The sequence below is a fragment of the Ptychodera flava genome, chromosome 14, assembly GCF_041260155.1.
Source record: "Ptychodera flava strain L36383 chromosome 14, AS_Pfla_20210202, whole genome shotgun sequence".
Taxonomy (NCBI): Eukaryota; Metazoa; Hemichordata; class Enteropneusta; family Ptychoderidae; genus Ptychodera; species Ptychodera flava.
In genome coordinates, this window is record NC_091941.1 from 35,893,120 (window position 1) to 35,907,260 (window position 14,141).

The following is a 14,141-nucleotide window of genomic DNA, read 5'->3' on the forward strand; positions in this document are numbered from 1 at the left end:
TGTTATGTTTGATACTCATATTTGTCCTGAGCATATATTCAGAACTCAAGATATTTACTCAAGAATAAGTATTGAACTCGCCAGCAGATAAATTTCAACTTAACGAGGCTCTCGATATATCTTACGAGAACCTAGTGTCTCTACAATTTTTTACTGAGCATACTTTTGCTCAATATCGACTTTCTCTTTAGAGATATGGCTAATATTCTGGCCATAAAATTTTGAACGATTGGTTTAATGGTCTTAATCGTTGTATTGATTGGCACCTATGTACTCCGTTTTGCTGCTGACAGTAATGGTCCAACATCAACCTCTTCTGTTTACCTTAAGTACTACATGTTATCGACCAGATGATCCGTCGCCCGAGGCAGGCCAGTCCCTTTCTTGAGACGAAAGCAGCTTTAGTGCGGTGGACATTTCAGTTTATACAGTCCTATTGTCTATGCGTTTATCCATTCCTGCTTGGCGTTGGACATGCATCCGTCGTACTGCAAATGTATGACAAAAGCATCTTTGTGTAAGTTTATACTTTTTGTAGCTCGAAGCATACGTAATAAAGTTTGCATAGCTTGCTGATATACCCCACCACACCCCCCCCCCCACACACACACACACACAATGAAGAAAATCAAATGTCGAATTGATACCAGACATTGTCATATTGATTGTAGTCACTCAACACAGAGGGCGCTATCATGTGACCTCAAGTCACATGTATTTTGTGTTCTTTGCTTGGTGCGTTTCATAGACTAGTTTTTTGAAGACAGGTCTCGATTCATGATATAAAGTTAAACGAAATTTATGATACGTGGCCAAATGTTTTTCTGAAATAATTTACTGACGTACTACTAAGAACACTATTTTGATTTTTATTGATATGAATAAAGAGTAGGGATTGCTTTATGGAAGGAAAAATATCTCGAAAACTCGGAAGTTTGATAAAAACCAGAATTTTTATGGACGAATATCACAGATCCCTAAAGATTTGCATAAATGTGTATATGAATTTGTTGTCTTTACTTTGTTCTCTTATAATTAAACTACTTCGGTTGTGATTTCCTCAGAATGTTTGTATCTAGCGTCAAGTTTATAATATTAAAATTCAAGACTAAAATTACTTTTAAAGTTCTGTTTACATTTAAATGAAATAAAATACCAATTTTTATTTTTCGCTTTTCGGAAAAAAAGTTTGAATTAACCATTCTTTGCGTTAGGTATTCGTGGCCAAACCAAAAGCCTAATTTCGAAGATTTAAAATCAGACTAACAAAAAATATTAAAACCATTTCGAATAAAGGTTCAATCATTTTATTAAAACATAATTATGTTCTAATTGTTTTGGACTTGTAGTCTCGCTACGTCCGATGGGGTAGACGTTCCACAGTCCTTTGAGGGTTAACATCGCCTGTCGCCCATCGGCCACTAACTAGAGGGACGGGCAGGGCAAAGCAATTGAAATTAGCAGTCTTTCGACCATTAAAGAATGAAAATAGTGTAACTTCGCCTTTTTTATTTTTCAACTGACAAAAAATAATTGTGGGTACTGATTCAAATCGGGTAGTAATGCATTTTGGTTACCATTCATTTGAATTTCCCTGGAATGTTACGATTTGCATCGTTTTTTTTAGAAAAGTGACGCTTTGTGTTATATAAGAATGAATAATATTTGAATTTTTGTAATGATTCTTGTATTTTTAGAATTATAAGGCTATTTATTTTGCAATAAAACAAAAAATAAAAGAAGTATTATAATCAAAATAAATCATATCATGTGATTTGAAATTTATTTACCGAAGGAAATTTCCGATTAAAGCATATTTTGTTATGGCTATGAATACGTTAGCGATGTCGTGTCTAAAATACGCTGAATAAAATGGGTTTTTATTCATTGGAATGAAAATAGAATCGTGAAGGTTATTTCACTTTTCAAATGTTCATATATAGGTTAGATACTGGATATACAATACCAGATTCTTTCTAAACAATCGACTTGCTTTTGGATTTACATACCAACCTTCCCACCGATTCGACCTCATTGTCATTGTGACATGAATAATAGAGTGCTCCTGTTACCTAGTTCAAACACTGTTAATAACAAGACTAAGAGATTTCCCTATTGAACTGAAAATTCGTCAGTTGTTAATGAGCTCGGGAATTCGAAAAACATTTCGTCACAATTTTAAGAAAATGATATACCTTGCGCATACTTTATATTATTTCGTATGTTTGAGTTCTTTTGAGTCTATCACAATATTTAGAGTTTTTTATATAAGTGTCGTCTGCTCTCTGACAGATTCCCAGGATGCACCAGTCGCCATGGTGACGACGAGTAAATGTCATCATCTGCTGCTCCTTACTACAACACCCCGCAGCCACCGCCCTACACTACCTATGACGCTTGTCAGGACGGCAATGTCACTGCGATCAAGTATTAGATCACTGATAAGACTCCTGCAACCCTCTTGACATCCATGTTTTGTTTTCGTTCAAATTACTAATGAATTATTCAAATTTTATGCGCCGTATACTGATCATTTATCAAATCCAATCAGCTGCTTGTGATATCGAATCCATGTTCTACTTATAGCAATCCCATCAAAATTCACGTACTTGTTCATTCGACATACGAATTTTCCCTCGGAATGTCAACGTTGCGCACATTTGAAGTTTTACAATAACGCCCATTCATATTGTTGTCATGCATTGTAATGCTATAGTTGTTTTACCTCCATACCATAGACCCATTTCAGTAATGGAAAATATCTTCTGTTTATGATAGACTGGACAAAATCTACCGTCGTGGTTTCCCAAGTTACTTATTAATTATTGGAAGAGTAAATACTCATTTAAAAATTATTCTTCTCTCTAGGATAATTCGACTGGCAATTTGATGACTGGTCGCCTTTTTTACTTCTTGAATGTAGCAGTGGTGTTTTACAAACCTGCAGTTCTTTCTTTCTAGTTTCTGTGGCAGCTATAAAGCATACTTGACAATCATCCCTTTACGTTTTCACGCCTCATAAAGGTGTCATCATTCAATATCTTTGCATCGTTTAGCGACATAGTTTTATTTTGTTTTGTTTTGTTTTTTGTTTTGTATTAAGGAAGGTTTATGTGTTTGCCGTAAGGTTGTTTGAGTACTCTTCTCATTTAACAATATAATTTTGGTCTCAAGTTTATCTCTCTCCTTCTAGTTATTTCTCATTCGAGGTGACAGTTTTAAATTGGACATGAAGCAACTATATTTCTGAAACTACTTTGTTGTCATCTTCACAGTGACTGTGGGTTTATCGTTGATAATAAGAGCTTTGATGATCAGTTAGGGTGTATTTCTGATTTCGTTGAAAATTCTCTTCTTATATATTGTATCGCCATACACTCAAACGTCATGTACGTGATCAACCCTGGGACTTAACTTTGTCGTAATAGTCATGGCAGGAAGCGAACGCAAATACGTCATTTGTAAAGACTCCATTTAAAATTTTGAACAACCAATCACCATGATGAAGGCGAACAATTATTGTGAGCTGCTGCTACTTTCTCCGGGTAATTGCAGTTCGAACTTCTGAAGTGCAGATTGTACCAGACCCTGAGGGACGTTCAACGACGGCGTCTACGATTTCTGTCGCTCAGGTTACAAAATCACAAGTGTCGTCACTGGTTGAAAAATGTATAATGAAAAAATGCTTTGCAAGGACAACAAGGTGGCTTTACACAAGTGATTTATGTTGAATAAATTGTTACAGGTAAAAAGGCTGTAGAATCATCAGTTGGGATGGTATTTCTGGATAGCAGTCGTTTTGTGGACCCTGTTCACTGAGTCATTGGTCACGTTTCAGTGCCTTGCCTGAAATTAAGCTGATTATTCACCACTTTGTCAATGTTTATGATGTACTCGATAAATGCTGATTGTTTTCACACTATGCCTACTCTTTTCAAGTACAACAGAAACATCGGATAAAGGTATTGTCATGGATAGGTATAAATATTGACACTCTTTAACAATCGGCATAATTTGCTCACAATAGATAAATAGGTATGACAAAGCTGGAAATACTGTAATAACGTTCTTCACTTTCCTTTATATATTATTCATCATGAAATGCTACCTGGCATTAATGACATGGCACTAGAGAATATGGACATGTATACTTCCTTACAGTGCAAACAAATGAAAAAAGAAGTTCGTTGGTGTTTATTTTGATTGCAACCCTTTGGGATATAATGATGTTTTCTTTGTGAGTGGTATAAAAACGATTCGGTTCAAATAGTCTCCAACATTGAAGTGATGTTTATTAAAATCGTGTTTTTACACCATTCATTAATTTCCCATTTTTACACAGTCGGTTATTGTAGAGGTTTTACAATACCTATTCAAATAAAAAGGGAAAATACAGACCCTCCTGTGTAGTTAACGAACTGCATGCTCTATAATAAGACCAATGATACGGGACTCAGATTTTCAATTTTCGCCATATTTAACGGTTCAAAAGTTCCTGTTTCGTATGCATACCACATTTTGTATTTTTAAGATTGTTCTCATAAGGTAAACTTTTATTGTGACTTAAAACGTTATCGTGAGGGCAATCGACCTTGAAGCAGTTTATAAAGTGATGAAATATAGTATCCAATGATTTATTTTATGTATTTTGTCAAGTTAAGAGTGAGGTGGTGTTTTATATGCAGAACCTCGATAATTAATCTTCGACGAAAACACAAATATGCATCAAAATTGTAACAGAATACTTGAAAACAGAAATCGCCAATTTTATGTACTCCACTCCCCCTAGGGGAAATCAATAAAAGTCCCAGATGTTTAAACAAAGGGTCACGCCCATTTACAGTAAGGATAACTATCTGTCAAATATGAAGCTCTCCCCTGATTCGAAAATGAGGATACGACAGCTATTATGCCATAACAAAGCATGAAAGCGGTAGCTAAACATGATAATGATATTAATGACGAAGAGTGGAAGTGACGAAAATTATTATTAGGTAATTGATTAAGCACCTCGCCATCGCCATGTAACATGTGACGAAAGCTGAATGTCATGTTCAATGCTCGGAAACACGACGAATAAGCTTTCGTACTCGTTCGTGCAGTGGAACATCGCCAGGACAACGAAGCAATCTACGTTCACAACATGGACACCATTTTGAAAATGTGTATTCTCTCGGTATCGCTTTTAATGCTGTATGCAGGTATGAGAAATGTCGTATTGATAGTCTCTTACAATTTTGTCAAAACCTTTCACCTGAATCTGGGAACCTCTCTCGTCTCACGTGACAACGCGACGAGTGTGTTTTCACGACTTTCCAACTTAACTTTCACTTTGTCGAATCGATTAAACTCGATCCCGAAGAGGTTGTGCAAAATCGCGAATGGCATGCCGTGTATTATTTTATGCTTTCATACAAATAGCGGGACAAACATATTTAAAAGGGGTTTGCAACATCGTTCGCAACACATGCTGTTTGTAATCTTCCTTTTCATACTCAAGAACTATTGTAAATTTTCGGACAAAAACGACAATGAGAGTCAAGAGTCGGTGTTTGTGAACACAGCTTTCTTGTATGCTTTTCTATGTTTGCTTGTATGTTTTGCTGTGTTTACTTGTATGCTTGTATGGAAAACTTGTAAATAGGGGTTTTGTTATGGTAGTTGCCAGACGACCCCTGAAACACTATTCCGTTTACAACCAGAGGTTTATCGCCTCTCATCCCTTTTCATAGCCGATACAAGTCGCTTGAAACTGGATAGATATATGAAAACATGAATATCAAATAAAACACACTAACATATTTGCATATCCGAAGCAATACCAGAGAACTCAGATGAACTCAAGGCTGAGTCTTATCAAATGATATCAATAACTGTACAGAAAGTGCACAATGACAATCTGACCGATTCGTTGACTCCAACGTTATGGTAGTTAACCGTTAGTGTCGGTAGTGATGTGAGAGTTTTGTGTGATTGACACTGTCTCTGTAATCATTTTTAATGTTTAGCTTGCTTGTAAAGTGTCTGTAATACTTAATAAATCTGCCTTAATATCGTTACTTCTCCATAAACGTGTGTTCTTGAATCATTTTCCTTCTATAGCTGCAAGAAGCCAAGGCATATAGTGACAAGCATTTATGATCGAAGTTTCATTATCGTTTTATTTCAGAGTCACGGGATTATCCATGTCATACTGATTTTGATTGCCTGTCTGATTTTGACATTGACGGAGACTACTGCTGCAGAGACAATTTTTGTTGTAACTTAACTACTTGGTTTTCAGATGATGATGATGATAATTGGTTATCAGATGATGATGATGATGATGATGATAATGATGATACTGAGTGAGTATTTTAAAAAGAAAACTTGTTAACTGTTATTTCCACGTCACTCATGCGCGTACTCAATCCTGGTCCCTGGACACACTTGAGCTGGGACGACTTTGAAATGTTTTACCTGCAACAACCTTTACCGAATGGTGTTTATTTTGCTCGGGTGGTACTCCGTTTTCCCTTCATCAACAAAAGGAATCTGGCAGAATTCCGAAACCGATAATTACAGTCCAAAAATACTAAAACAATTGTCACCAAAAGCGAATGGACGCGGCCAAACGTATTCATTTATGTATTTCACTTCGATGTGATTGAGATCTGCGTTCTTAACATTAGATGTGATATGTGGACACTCTAATTAATAAAGACTGGATCGAAGTAGTAATATGACCTCAAAATGGGTCTGATAATAGTATCATTCAAGGTAGATTAATTATATAAGGCGTCCATGGGGAAAAAAGGAGAAAAAGACAACAATAATATGGTCCTCTTGAACCTCTGTTTAGTGGTAGAACTAGATGTCAGTACTAGAGATAAGCACATCCTGCTAGCATGCTACACCCGTCAAGATTGCTCCAGAGTGACACATTTCCTGTAGTTAGACAAAGCAACCAAGTGGCTGTTATAAGTCAAAGCAAGGAATGTTGTAACTCATCATTTGAGCAGCAAAGATACCATGTTTCAAAACAACATCTCCGAATCTACCGGAGAACATCTGATATTTTCTTCTCAATATCCTTGTAGCTAAATACTTTGTACTGCACCGAAGAATTATTTCTCTATCCACAGCTTTCGACAACTATCCAGTCGTCACGGTCTTTATCACTGGTGCTGATTAGCATCACTACGCATGCGTGACCTTAAAATATTATCCCGGATTCGAGGCAGCTGATACCGTCCACCACCATGTATATAGCTTCCATAACACTTCTCTTAGACCAGTCCGGCTCGCTATCCAATCAAATCTAACTTTGCTGAAAGAGGATGTCAGCTCTAAAGACATCTAATTACAATGCTTGTCGATGAAAACGATGTTGCTTGCACTGCATGGTACGATCTTTCCGGCTGTGAGCGCAATAATGATAATCATAGCATAACTCCATTTCCCCGTCGCTAAATATGTTGCTCTGCACCATGGCACTATAGAATTATTTCTCTTTCTAGAGTTTCGATAGTATTCAGTTGTCTTTTGCGAATGTGTTGATTCACACCACTGCTCGTGCGTGCTCATAAAATAATATCCCACATTAGAAGCAGTTGAGACCGTCCATCATTCTGGTCAATCAACGTAGATTAATTTGTTCTTATGTATATAGCTTCCATAACACCCTTCTTAGGCCAGTCCAGCTCTCGATCCAAGATTTTCACATTTTCTACCATGAAATTATGACCGGGGGAATCATTGTGAATATGTTTAGAAACCTCCGAAGTGACGACTTGAACGCCGATGTTCTTTCACTCGGGCTTGTAAGGGTCGTTCCGTTTCTCCGATATATATATAGTCCATTTCACATTCATTATCCCCACAAAGATTCTTTGTTTCTCCGATATAGTCCATTTTGCATATATTATCTTCACAACCCTCAAACCGGATGTGATAAATGAGACCACATACGTCTTTCGATGATGTGGGGTCCGGCTAATAGTTGTCGAAAGCTCATATTAAGCAGGACAATGCAGTATGTCTGCACAGATGAGTCTGTATCATTGCATATCATTCTAACGGTAGCCTAACTGTAGTCCGTAGTGGATGTGTTAAAAGTAAAAGTTCCTAAAGCTTCAGAAGTCTTTCCTACATTCCAGATATTATGGGGTCATTTTGAAAATTAAAATAAAATATTTCATGCTTCTCGTCGATGGAAAATTAAATGCTATAATTTCTCGTTGATTTGATAATGATGACTGAATCTCTAGTATAATAATGTTGCTTTCGGCCATGCAAGGTCAGCAGAAAGTAGACATTGGAATGTACAGTGTCTCAGCGATGGGATAACAGTGACAGGAAAGATCCAACACTATAAATTTGGCATGCGCTTGTTGAAGTTCATAGCCTCCCGCTTTATTGTTTGAAATCTTAGATTTCATAGACTATGGAATCGAACTCACTGCAAAGAGCTTTTTGAATCGAACAACTCAATCGCAACATGTCACCACTACTTTTGGACTGATTCAGTTCATTTCATCAGGAAAGCGTAACAACCCATTACGACATGTACGATTTTCAAAGCTCAGAATTTGAAGAGGATCTGTAGAACATTGAAACGTTTGATTTATTAATTTAGAGTGGGCTACACTTACGCATTTTTGTTCAAAGTTTGATTAAAATTTTACAAGACCGTAGTATATCAGATCCATCAAAGCATTCAAACTTTGACACATTTTTTTCAATTTCTGGGGGAAAAACCGCAAAAGTTTACGTTCAAAATGTCAGCAAATCGTATCATCAAGCAGAAATGATATCAACAAGCAAACAATCAGTCGGTGATTTTGTAAATAAAAATATCCTCCATGCGCAGTTGTATGTACACAAAAGCACAAGCCGACGGAAGAACTATCGCCGAAGTTTAACGACTGCTTTCCTTATCCTTACCATTAAAATTTCTATGTGCCAGTATCCTGGGCCTTCCAAAACTATAATTTCATTGTGAAATTGGTCTCCTCAATACAACGAAATGTCCAGTGAAAATTACTTGGGTATCGTTGTTTTCACTCGACGTGTCAAGATTGTCCTACTTTTGTCCTGTCCTGTATCTGAAATTTAAAACATTCAAATGTACCGCATTTCTAACCACTATGATGCGTGAAACCACTTACAAGGCTGTGTGTGTAATGGTAAGCAATATAGTTATACGGTTATGTTGGACTCTAAATTTATTCTGGGGTGAGATTCAGAACTCGAAATATTTGTTGTAATGGCGATTTTTTCTAAAAATACACTCGACATTAAGATTATGATGATTCAGTTGATGAATTTTAACTCAACGAGGTTTGAGCACCTCCTGTAAGACGAAAATTTGGCAATGTAGTTATTCACTACCAACTTTCTCTGCAGATTTTCTGATGCTGCTGCAGACAAGTTGAAATCGGTTGCCGTAGCAGTTGCAGTGAGCGGTATCATCGTCATAATCGCTGTAATCGTAATCAAATGTGTATGCTGTCGACGCCGTGCTGCTGCCGGTAACCGCCGAACAACTACATAACTCATTGTTTATCGTAAGTACCACATGTTGTAGCCCAGATGACCCGTCGTTCGGGGCAGGGCAGTCTCTTCCATGAGACGAAACGAGCTTTTCTTGGCGGTGGGAACACAGGCGTTTGGCACATTGCTGGGATAATAATCGTATTTAATATGCAGAATGTCTATATACGACTTGATTATTCAATAAAAGAATCACTGTACGTGATATTAGTGTAGGCCTATAGGCCTACATGTTGACTGGCATTATACACGAATGGCTATGGCTGCCTGGCTCGGGCCCGGCGAACGCACTGCATAATCATCAATGTGTAGAATGTCTACATGACTTGATTATTTAATAAAGAATAACGGTATGTGATATTACTGTATATGTGAGCTAGCTTAACCGAGCGGCTGTAGAGCTCTGCAGGGCTTTGGTCTGGCTTGGGCCCGTTGTCCACCGCTGCACAGACAAGATGGAAAGGTAAGAAAGCTTTTCACCGCCCGATTTCATAAATCAGCGAAATTCACGAACTCTGAGCGTTTCCGGTGATTAAAAACTGGTCAACGGTCAGATGGTTGCATAAGCAATCGATCGACTGACCTCTTTTGCCTAAAATCATACCTTACCCTATGCTACTGGCGAGAAATCGTCCTGAAATCGGCTGGGCACACCAACCCAGCGCCGGCCATTTTGAATGAGCTGTATGACTGCATACAACCCTTGGCAGATGACGTATTGTCGCTCTTCTCTCATTGGACGCGTACATTGCATGCAGCTGATTCAAAATGGCCGGCGCTGGGTTGGTGTGCCCAGCTGATTTCAGGACGATTTCTCGCCAGTAGCATAGGGTAAGGTATGATTTTAGGCAAAAGAGGTCAGTCGATCGATTGCTTATGCAACCATCTGACCGTTGACCAGTTTTTATCACCGGAAACGCTCAGAGTTTGTGAATTTCGCTGATTTATGAAATCGGGCGGTGAAAAGCTTTCTTACCTTTCCATCTTGTCTGTGCAGCGGTGGACAACGGGCCCAAGCCGGACCAAAGCCCTGCAGAGCTCTACAGCCGCTCGGTTAAGCTAGCTCACATGTACAGTAATATCACGTACCGTTATTCTTTACTAAAAATCAAGTCATGTAGACATTCTACACATTGATGATTATGCAGTGCGTTCGCCGGGCCCGAGCCAGGCAGCCATAGCCATTCGTGTATAATGCCAGTCAACATGTAGGCCTATAGGCCTACACTAATATCACGTACGGTGATTCTTTTATTGAATAATCAAGTCGTATATAGACATTCTACATATTAAATACGATTATTATCCCAGCAATGTGCCAAACGCCTGTGGGTGGGAATGCATTTCGTTGTACCGCCGACATTGGTTCCGCAGTTAATCAGTAAGAGAGTGAAAGCGTAAACACTTCGTAGGAAGCACTCGGAGATTGTAGGAAGCACTCGGACATTCAATGGCGCATTGACCTCCACTTTGCGTCGAGCCATACGCTGCGTCAATGTCCTTTGCTGTATTTTCCTAATAACCTCATATTATGAGTTAAGTTTACCGATGATTACATGGCGTTCACGGCCTGTTTGTTTGAAATTTGTCTTTTGACCTTGCTCTGATAAATGTGAAACCACAGGAAAAGCAGTCAGTCCTCAGGGTTTGGGAGGGGTGGGGCTCTTTATGCAACGGGCTATTTTATTTATATAATTTTGACTATGATATTTCAAATATATATTTCGATTCCAAAATATCTGACTTCTTTCCTCATTACCTAAAAGTTCTTATCTCCTCTCCAACCTGTGTATAGCCACTTTACTTGCTCCACAAACATTGCCAACTGGCTAATCGGCTGTCCGTATCAGCGAATTAATAAAATCAACACCACAGTTAATATCGAAGTCAAAATTAATAAAATTACTTGTAGTAATAAAAAAGCAGCCAGGCGGTTTGGAAATTAAACGCCACAGTCAAAATTAATAAAATAAAATAAACCTTTGCACAAAGAACCCCAACCAGCCCTCCCCAACTCTACGGGACTGACTGCTTTTCCCTGTGCATTCAACGTATGCCTTTATGCTTAGCTCGATGCAGTGCTTTCTGAAACAACAGAGTTGCCAGATGATGTTGATAACATAGTCACCTGTGTTCTATTCCGCTCTGAGTCTATGCGCCCCATAGACTTGTGTACACACATCTATGGAGCGCATAGACCCATAGCGGAATAGACCACAGGTGACTGTGATAATAGGAAGCTAGTATCGTATTATTGCCTAGGCGAATGTACCCTATCATTGTTGTCCACATGACAAATCTGATCACCTGATTCAAATCTTTAATTCTGGCTCCGCCACTGTAACACCTTCTTACTTTCAAAATAAATGATAGGCATCTTCGAAGTGAATTCATGATTGAATTTTGATTATACTCACCGACTTTCCAGCCTGGCTACTTACGTTGATCGGGAACAGCCCGCGTAAAATTGTTATATTATTTTATGTCATTCCGGTGCCATCATGTTTGTGCACATTTGCGAGAGGTACAATCTTACAAGGAAGCGGATCAACGTTTTTGGAATGCACGAATTTTTGTACTTCAATATTGTTTATGTCATCAGCATTGGGTCACTACATTCGTACTTCAAAACGTTACTTTTGGAAAATGACGTATGATCATGATATAAACTTTTTTGTCCGACCCTGAAGGTGAAACAGACTACAATCCCGCCGTACACTATGTGTGTGGAGGGACCATGGACAGACGAACTCAGTCTATAGTCCGTCCGCGCACATAGGTGGTGGAGGGACTGTGGACAGCTGAACTAAGCCACACGCCCCTACGGTCACATAAAAAGCGCTTTCTTGAGATGTTGCTTTCCAGGACGGCACCCGATTCGTGATACCTACACCTATCCTGCGGTTTGCAGTTTTCGATTTCTTTCATATATGGAGACAGCGATAACGCGACGTTACAGAAAGACTCCTCAGTCTTTGAATAGCCGAAGTAGCTACTAATCAGAAACAATGAACTTTTAACAACTCTTAAAAAGCAGTGACTCTGCTCGGCCTTGTTACATGTAACAAAACAATATCATTGTGTTCTTATTTAATTTATTCGAATATCATTTCCGAGAATTGGACGTAGGATACTGTATATTTGACTGTTTTGACTATCGCAATATTGTAAATTCATGAAAATAACAATCGTCTGCTCTCTGACAGATTCCCAGGCTGCACCAGTCGCCACGGTAATATCGGGTAATGTGTCATCAACTGCTGCTCCGTATTACAACACTCAGCAGCCACCAGCCTACACTACCCACAACGCTGGTCAGGTCGGCAATGTCACTGCGATGAAAATACTGGATCACCGAAAAGATTGTATCTTATATAATATCCTATCAGAGCTAAAACGAAACCTTCATTATTCAAATTATCATGCAGAGTGTAGAGATGAGTTTCATAAAATTTCTGATAAAATATTATACTAATCGAAATCCCACCAATGTACACGTGTACTTTCTTATTCTTCGTTTACCGACATTTTTTGTCACAAGTTTCATCTCTCCTTTCACAAATTTCGTATTCGAGTGGCAGTTTAAAGGTATACTGCCACCTGTTCCAATTTTGCCACAGTTACTATGGAAAGAGAAAATCTAACCTATGACAGACTTTAAGCGGGTGGCCGCTTTTTAAAAACAGCGCCCTCACATGGGCATTTTGAATACAAAGGAATGCCCCTTTGACCATATATGAGCATATGTAGATTACAGGTGACTGTATACCTTTAACATGGAAGCTTTTACATTCATAAAATAGTTTGTTGCAATCTCCACAGTCATAACTCATATGCACGTTTATCCTTAATAAACACAAGTTTATGAATTCATGGACAATTTCATTAGACCATTGCATTTCCACGCACTCCAATGTCGTTTACGCGACTAAACACGGGGATTGAACTTGGTCAGAGTAATCATGGCAGGACCCGAACGAGAGCGAATTGCGTCATTGTTCCATGACTCGGCTTCATCATTTGTCAAGAACAAATCACGATTGTACGTATTCATACAATATATTGATGCCATCGTGCACAAAATAAAGTATTAACAAAAATGAAAAATGGCGGGACACGGTGTCTCCCCTAAATCATAAATTCGTTGGCGCATAACTTCTCAGTTAAGTCTGCTTTTATTTTGAAGGTAGATGCTATTTTAAGTTATTATTGAGTTGTGAGGTATTGCACCATGTACGATGTAATTTTTATGATCATATGATGTTTATCCACCTTTTAAAACACAAATATTGAAAATAGATATTAAATGTAATGCCATCGGATAATTTAGAAGCAGTTATCACGTGGATACTACAAGCGATGGTTGTGAACTGAATAAAATCTCATTTCAACGTGTTTATCACTGCGCATGTCCACAATTCATTGAGAGCGACCGACAAATATAAACGGGTGGGCTGACCGGGAAATTTGATTGTTTCCGAGCCACTGGGAAAAAAGCTCAAAGGCATGAAGGGATTAGGACTTTGTTGTTCGCAAGCCGTTCTCTGTGAAGGGTGCGTAGAGTTTGTAGGCGTCGTGGACATTGAGGAAAGAGGTCAAAGAAACCT

At 38.4% G+C, this 14,141-nt stretch overlaps 1 long non-coding RNA gene across 1 annotated transcript; it reads left to right on the top strand.

Moving 5' to 3' along the window:
- Positions 1–4,986: 4,986 nt before the first annotated feature.
- Positions 4,987–13,929, top strand: LOC139150343 (uncharacterized). The gene is made up of 4 exons (XR_011556223.1): positions 4,987–5,201; positions 6,170–6,347; positions 9,388–9,548; positions 12,741–13,929. It is a non-coding gene; the product is annotated as an uncharacterized lncRNA (long non-coding RNA).
- The last annotated feature ends 212 nt before the right edge of the window (positions 13,930–14,141 follow it).